Here is a 6,969-nt window from a genome sequence, read left to right as displayed (position 1 = left end):
ATTGAACAGAGTAAGAGCGGAACACATCGCCGACAAACCCCAAAACCCAATGGGAAAAACTCTTAGGGTCTGCCTCCACTCTGCACTGCACACACAGTACCAGCGTATAGGCCGGCCGTGATATCCTGCAATCTTGAGGGGGTCCCGCAAAGTCTCAGGATGTTCCACAGGGCGGCTCAATCAACTGAGTCAGAAGCTTTACAAAAATCGACAAAAGGCTGCAAAGAAACTCTGCCGATATTCACGTTTGTGCTCCATGAGAACCCTCAGTGCCAGGATGTGGTCGATGGTAGACTTCTTAGGTGTAGAATCAGCCTGCTTCAGTCGCTAGTAGGTGAACAAGTGATCACGGATCCTATTGGGGATGGCCCTAGCGAGGACCTTACCCGGCACCAAGAGCATTTTTATCCCCCTGTAGTGCCACAATCCACATGATCACCCTTCTCTTTCCAGATAGGGACGACAAATCCCGTTTTCCACTCAGTTGGGATGATGGCCATCTCCCAGATTCTCCCAAGATAGCTTGCGATCCCCGGAGGACAGCCTTACCACCATCCCGAATATCACAGATCCCTGCAGCCTTACCTGCCCTCAGCTCGGTCACCACCTGTTCAATCTCAGTGAGACTGGGGGGTGGGGGTGGGGGGGTCACAGCTAATTGGGGGATCAGCCTGAAGAACCTTTGACCCAGAGTCAGAGGATCGGCTTTAAAGAGCTGCTCAAAGTTGCCAGCCCAGTGGGTCGCAACTGCAGTGTCACCCGTAAGGACCGTTATGGTGATTGGCCAACTAAAATCATCTGGTTCCAGTTATGCAAATGCAGTATGATAACAGCAGCAAAATTTGACTGGAATGCCAAATGGATTTTGGTTTGTGCTGAAATGCTGCTTAACACATCGACTGCCAACTAAGACCGTTTGTCTGTTCCATGTGCCAGTGATGCAAGTAAACTCAATTAGAGTTTTTTAGAGAAAATGTTTTTTTTTTTTTTATTGCGTTTTTGCATTTAATTAGCATATTAAAATAACACCCTCATTCTACTTTGGAGTTGGGAACAGATTTACCTGTTGTCACTGATGCAGTGAACGTGTTAAATGCAGAGTGGGAAATAAGATGGAAACATTTCCCTTGATTGCATATTTTTTTCATGAACTAAAATTAGCGAGGCCCTTTTCATATCGAAAACAAAAAGTGCATAAATTGTTAATTCTCTTTGAGCTTGTATGTGCTGCTTGGCCTTGAATACCCAAATAGGGAAACTTGGATATATTGAATCAAAGATCACATATCAGTAGGCTTGAAAAATTCAGCCATACCACCTCCGCTTCAGAACTGGTTATCTACCTGAAGCTAAGCGTGTTCAGGTCCGGCCAGTACTTGGATGGGACACCATTAAGGAAAAAACTTGGGTTGTTGCAGGGGGTGCTTTTCCTGTGGTTTGTGTGAGTCGATCCCCAAGGCCCCAGTGCAGTGACGAGGACACTGTGCTGTAAAAATGGCGGCGTCCTTCAGATGAGATGTTAAACCAAAGTCTTGATTCTCTGTGGTCTTTAAAGATCCCTGGGCCTCCTTTGTAAAGAGTAGGGTGTATCCTGATATCCTGGCTGAAACTGCCCCATCACGGCCTGGTCATTCTGCCCCCTAATCATCCCCTGTCTCTAATTGGCTATCTCTCTCACCACTTCACCACCTAACTGCTCATGTGTGATGAGCATACTGGTGCAAAAATGGCTGCTGTCACATCATTCAGGTGGGTGCTACACATTGGTGGTGGCTGCAGTGGCCCCCCACTCTCTATGTAAAGCACTTTGAGTAGAGAGAAATGCTCTACATGACGCAAATGTAAAATATTATTATTATTCTTGTATAGGGGAAAAATGGCATTACATTTGGGTTTCATTATGAGTTATAAACGCAATTTAATGTGGCACATATTTATAAAACTAACACTTATACCAGCCCAAGCTGAACCATAACAGTTAAGATGATGACATGTTGGTGATTTTTTTTGTGTTCATGTATTGAATACGCTTGCCATCATTTTGCCCACCATGCCCCATGTCACCTTTGGCCTATTAAAGTATGGGATTTGGGTCGCTTTTTTACTCTCATATTTACTGCTCCTAAACATTAACATTTTTTTTATTTTAAAAGTCAAAGTTTCTTTTTAGGCCTGTTTAGGCCCAAAGGCCTGCCTTTTGAGTTTGGGATGAGGCTGCCTGGGGTAAGGCCTGTTTAGGCCCAAAAAGCCTGTCTTTTGAGTTTGAGATCAGGCTGCCTCGGTTAAGGCCTATTTAGGCCCAAAAGCCTGTCTTTTGAGTTTGAGATCAGGCTGCCTTGGTTAAGGCCTATTTAGGCCCAAAAGCCTGTCTTTTGAGTTTGAGATCAGGCTGCCTTGGTTAAGGCCTATTTAGGCCCAAAAGCCTGTCCTTTGAGTTTGAGATCAGGCTGCCTTGGTTAAGGCCTATTTAGGCCCAAAAGCCTGTCTTTTGAGTTTGAGATCAGGCTACCTTGGTTAAGGCCTATTTAGGCCCAAAAGCCTGTCTTTTGAGTTTGAGATCAGGCTGCCTGGGGTAAGGCCTAGTTTGATTTTGTGAGATTTTTGAGGGCTGCGTCACATTTTGCTATTTTTTGAGTGTTGAAGGAGTTGAATTGGAGCCTGGATGTAAGAGAGATAGAGCGAGAAGGGACGTGGAGAAGGGTGTCATTTCGACTTTGTGGTCAGGATGTCTCCAGTAGGGTGTATCCCAACATCCTGGCTAAAACTGCCCATCACGTCCTGGTCATTTTGGCTAACTAATCATTCCCTGTCTCTAACTGGCTATCTCTCTCACCACTTCACCACCTAACAGCTCATGTGTGATGAGCATACTGGCACCATAATGGCTGCCATCACGTCATTCAGGTGGGTGCTACACATTGGTGCTGGTTGAAGCGGCACCATTACAGAACCATTACAGTTAAGATGATAACATGTTGGTGATTTATTTCTTCATGTATTGAATACGCTTGCCATCATTTTGCTCGTCATGTCCCACGTCACCTTTGGCCTGTTAAAGTATGGCATTTGGGTCACTTTTGTACTCTCATATCAACTCCTACTAAACATTTTTATTTCATTTAATTTAAAATTCAAAGCTTCATATTTTTAGACCTGTTTTGGCCCATAAGCCTGTCTTTTGAGTTTGAGATCAGGCTGCCTGGGGTAAGGCCTAGTTTGATTTTTGTGATATTTTTGAGGGCTGCATCACCTTTTGCTATTTCTGTGTGTTGAAGGGGTTACATTGAAGCCTGGATCTAAGAGAGAGAGAGCAAGAGGGGATGTGGAGAAGGGTGTTATTTCGACTTTGTGGTCACCCTCCAGTAGGGTGTATCCTAATGTCCTGGCTAAAACTGCCCATCACGGCCTAGTCATTCTGGCTAACTAATCATCCCCTGTCTCTAACTGGCTATCTCTCTCACCACTTCACCACCTAACAGCTCATGTGTGATGAGCGCACTGGCACAATAATGGCTGTTGTCGTGTCATTCAGGTGGGTGCTACACATTGGTGGTGGTTGAAGTGGCTCCCCACTTACTGTGTATAGCACTGTGAGTAGCGAGAAAATCTTTATATACAGCAAATGTAAAGAATTATTACTATTCTTGTAGAGGGGAAAAATGGCATTACATTTGGGGTTCAGTACGAGTTATAAACGCAATTTAATGTGATAAATATTTATAAAAATAACACTTATACCAACCCAAAGCTGAACCATAACAATTAAGATTATGACGTGTTGGTGATTTTTTTTTTCTTCATGTATTGAATACGCTTGCCATCATTTTACTCGCCATGCCCTGCGTCACCTTTGGCCTGTTAAAGTATGGCATTCAGGTCACTTTTGTACCCTCCTATTTACTGCTCCTAAACTTGAGCATGTTACATAATTAGCCTGAGTAATAAACTGTGCTAGGGTGCTGTGTGTAGTCCTTTCCTCTCCTCGGGGTCATTTTGACTTTGTAGCCTCGATGTTTACATGGCATCTATCCTGGCATCACCTCCCTTGGAGATGTAACTGACCCATCACTCACCCTAGTCAGGCACTGAAGCTCACAGTCTAACATGCTACGGGGGGATGCCTCATCCTGTCTCCCTGGCATTTAGGGCTTTAATTAGGACCTAAAGTCATTAGATCTGTCAGGGAGCCTGCTGGTTTTAATTTATAGGCCTCTTGCTGCATCCATGGTGTGCTCAATTACAACATTTTAGAGCCGCAGTTTGCCTGCAGCTACAAGAATCTCAACATTTAGGCCACTAAAATGTCTCTACTTTGTATTATCATGTACTATTATAACCTCATGTGTTTATAAAACATATTTCTAGAGATGAACAGTTGACTGACAATCTTTACTCAAACAGGAAACAACAGCCAAAAGCAAAATGTGTCAGTACAGTGAGCTTCCTTTGTCCTCTATCAATGGTGATGAAACACATTAAGAGAATTTTAAAAGTCTTTGTCAGTTTTTATTATTAATTAAGTGTTGTATTGGATTATTTTATATGTGGGATTTTGTCTAATTTCACCATCATTACCATCATTCAGCCACACGATTGGCTGTCTAATATGTGAATAATTGTCTAATTTGGGGTTTTGAATCCCTTTAAATAAAAAACATCATCACCTTTGGGGCACATCAGAGGTTATGCAATTCCACTCCAGAACAAGAGGGGGCGCTGTCACTAACAGTATCGTCTTCTTTCTCAATCAAGACACAGATAAGACACCCAACAAAAGCAACTGGCCAACATCCCCAGAGAGGGGACATCTATTTTAATATCTGAGCAGGCTACAACATGCAGCTCCTCAAGACTGACCCGCACTATTTGGAGAAGCTGACTTAGGTGAAGACTGTCCAGCTGTTTATGTTATTCGCGTGTCTTTTTAAGTTGAGTATTTATGGTAATAAATTAAACAGGAGGTAACCTGATTGGCTCACCAACGATTCTTTGGACTCCTCCGGTGTCTTCCCTCATCCATACCAATTTATGGATGCTTTGTAAGTGTTAACAAAAGACTAGTCAACTTTATATCTTACCTACCCCTTGTGATTTGTAGTCATGGCCAAGAAAAATTTTAAATTACATGTTTTCACACACTGCGGTGCGTTGGCGCCCTGCCCGGGATTGGTTCCTGCCTTGTGCCCTGTTTTGGCTGGGATTGGCTCCAGCAGACCCCCGTGACCCTGTGTTTGGATTCAGCGAGTTGGAAAATGGATGGATGGATGTTTTCACACAAAATGGAGTTTAAAATAGGATGGTAACTGTCGCTGTACAATGACAAACAATATCAAAAACCACCATGCATCATCCACATGTTGATTATTCAAACGTATACTCACAAAGGTACAAATACGCGTTTATTTAGTTATTTTGCTAAAATATTAAATAAATTTGCTTCCAGAAAATCAGTGCATTGCATAAATCTGGAAATGAATTCACATATGATAGAGAAAATGAGAGGATCCACTTCTCCCTCTCATTCATTGGTCGAGAGCCCTGTCTTTAGATTTGGTGATTCTGGGTGCCATGCATTTTACAGACTTCCCTGATTTTAATTATTTTTTGTACTTGCTAGTTTTTGATAATCTTTTTTATTAAAGTAGTATTGTTATGATTAGACATGATGTGGCATCTGAAATTTATAAACTGAATTTTAAAATGGTGATCTGCTGCTGTCATCGTATCCTTGAGCATCGGCTTGCTCAGGTGCCAGTCAGACAAATTGCAAACTTAAGAAAGGTCATTGAGAGAGTGATGAGGATCTATCTATCTATCTATCTATCTATCTATCTATCTATCTATCTATCTATCTATCTATCTATCTATCTATCTATCTATCTAATCCTGCCAACTGTGCTATCTATCTATCTATCTATCTATCTATCTATCTATCTATCTATCTATCTATCTATCTATCTATCTATCTATCTATCTATCTATCTATCTATCCTGCCTACTACACTAAATTAAAATCTATCTATCTATGTTATGGTGCTTACTATACTAAATTAAACGTGTAATGATCTGCTTTACAGTATTCTGATGATATCTAGTGGATACAACATAACATCACTCTGCAAGCAAAACATTAATATTTCGAGATGTTTTGGCACTCTAAAGTAACTCATCAGTATTCATGATTGGGGCAGAACCTTCAACCAAAACACAATGAAGTGTAAATGAGAAGCTGTAAAGCCAGTTTTAGAACAAACTGAAATGGAACCATTGGTTGAATCAAGCGATCGTGAGGACAATGTGATCTGGTCATCAGACGATGACACAGATAGTGAAACTGACACATATGGCACGGTATGACCAAATTACCAAGAGTGTACCCTAAAATGGGGGGACCATGTATAAAGAGTGTCGTCATTTCTATGTGGTGTGACTGAAATATGTGCAAATCTTCTTAAATGAGTGTCTGCAATTCGCACTTTAATCATGTATGATTTGCAATTTTAAACTGTGGAGCTAAGGGGGATATCAAGGAGAAATGGGTCTCTGTCTGAAGAATTATGAAGGGCACTGCAAATATATTTTTTAAAATATAGCTGGTAGAGCTGAATTTGCTACCAAAAGGGCTTCTAAAAAGTATTGAAGTAAGGGTGTGAATTTTTCTAGGAATGAGAGGTTTAAGGTTTTAATTTTAATATATTTGTAAATCTTGAAAACATGCTTTTATTTTGTCAAAATGGATTATTGCGTGTAAATGGAAAACATATCCAAGTAAAGCTAAATCTACAGCACAATATAGTGTGTTGGAAAGTGAAGGCATCTGAACACTTTTCGAATCCAATGTTAATACACAAAATATAAACACTAAAAAATAAATGAGCTTAAAAATACTTACAAAAACTTCCACAATGAGAAAGTAAACATGGAAAATAATCATTAAGAAACAACAGTAATGGCTGCAAAAGCTGCAAA

This window comes from Erpetoichthys calabaricus, chromosome 15 (genome assembly GCF_900747795.2).
Source record: "Erpetoichthys calabaricus chromosome 15, fErpCal1.3, whole genome shotgun sequence".
Classification (NCBI taxonomy): domain Eukaryota; kingdom Metazoa; phylum Chordata; class Cladistia; order Polypteriformes; family Polypteridae; genus Erpetoichthys; species Erpetoichthys calabaricus.
The sequence above is the reverse complement of the archived record's forward strand: the minus strand, read 5'-3'. Positions refer to the sequence as shown.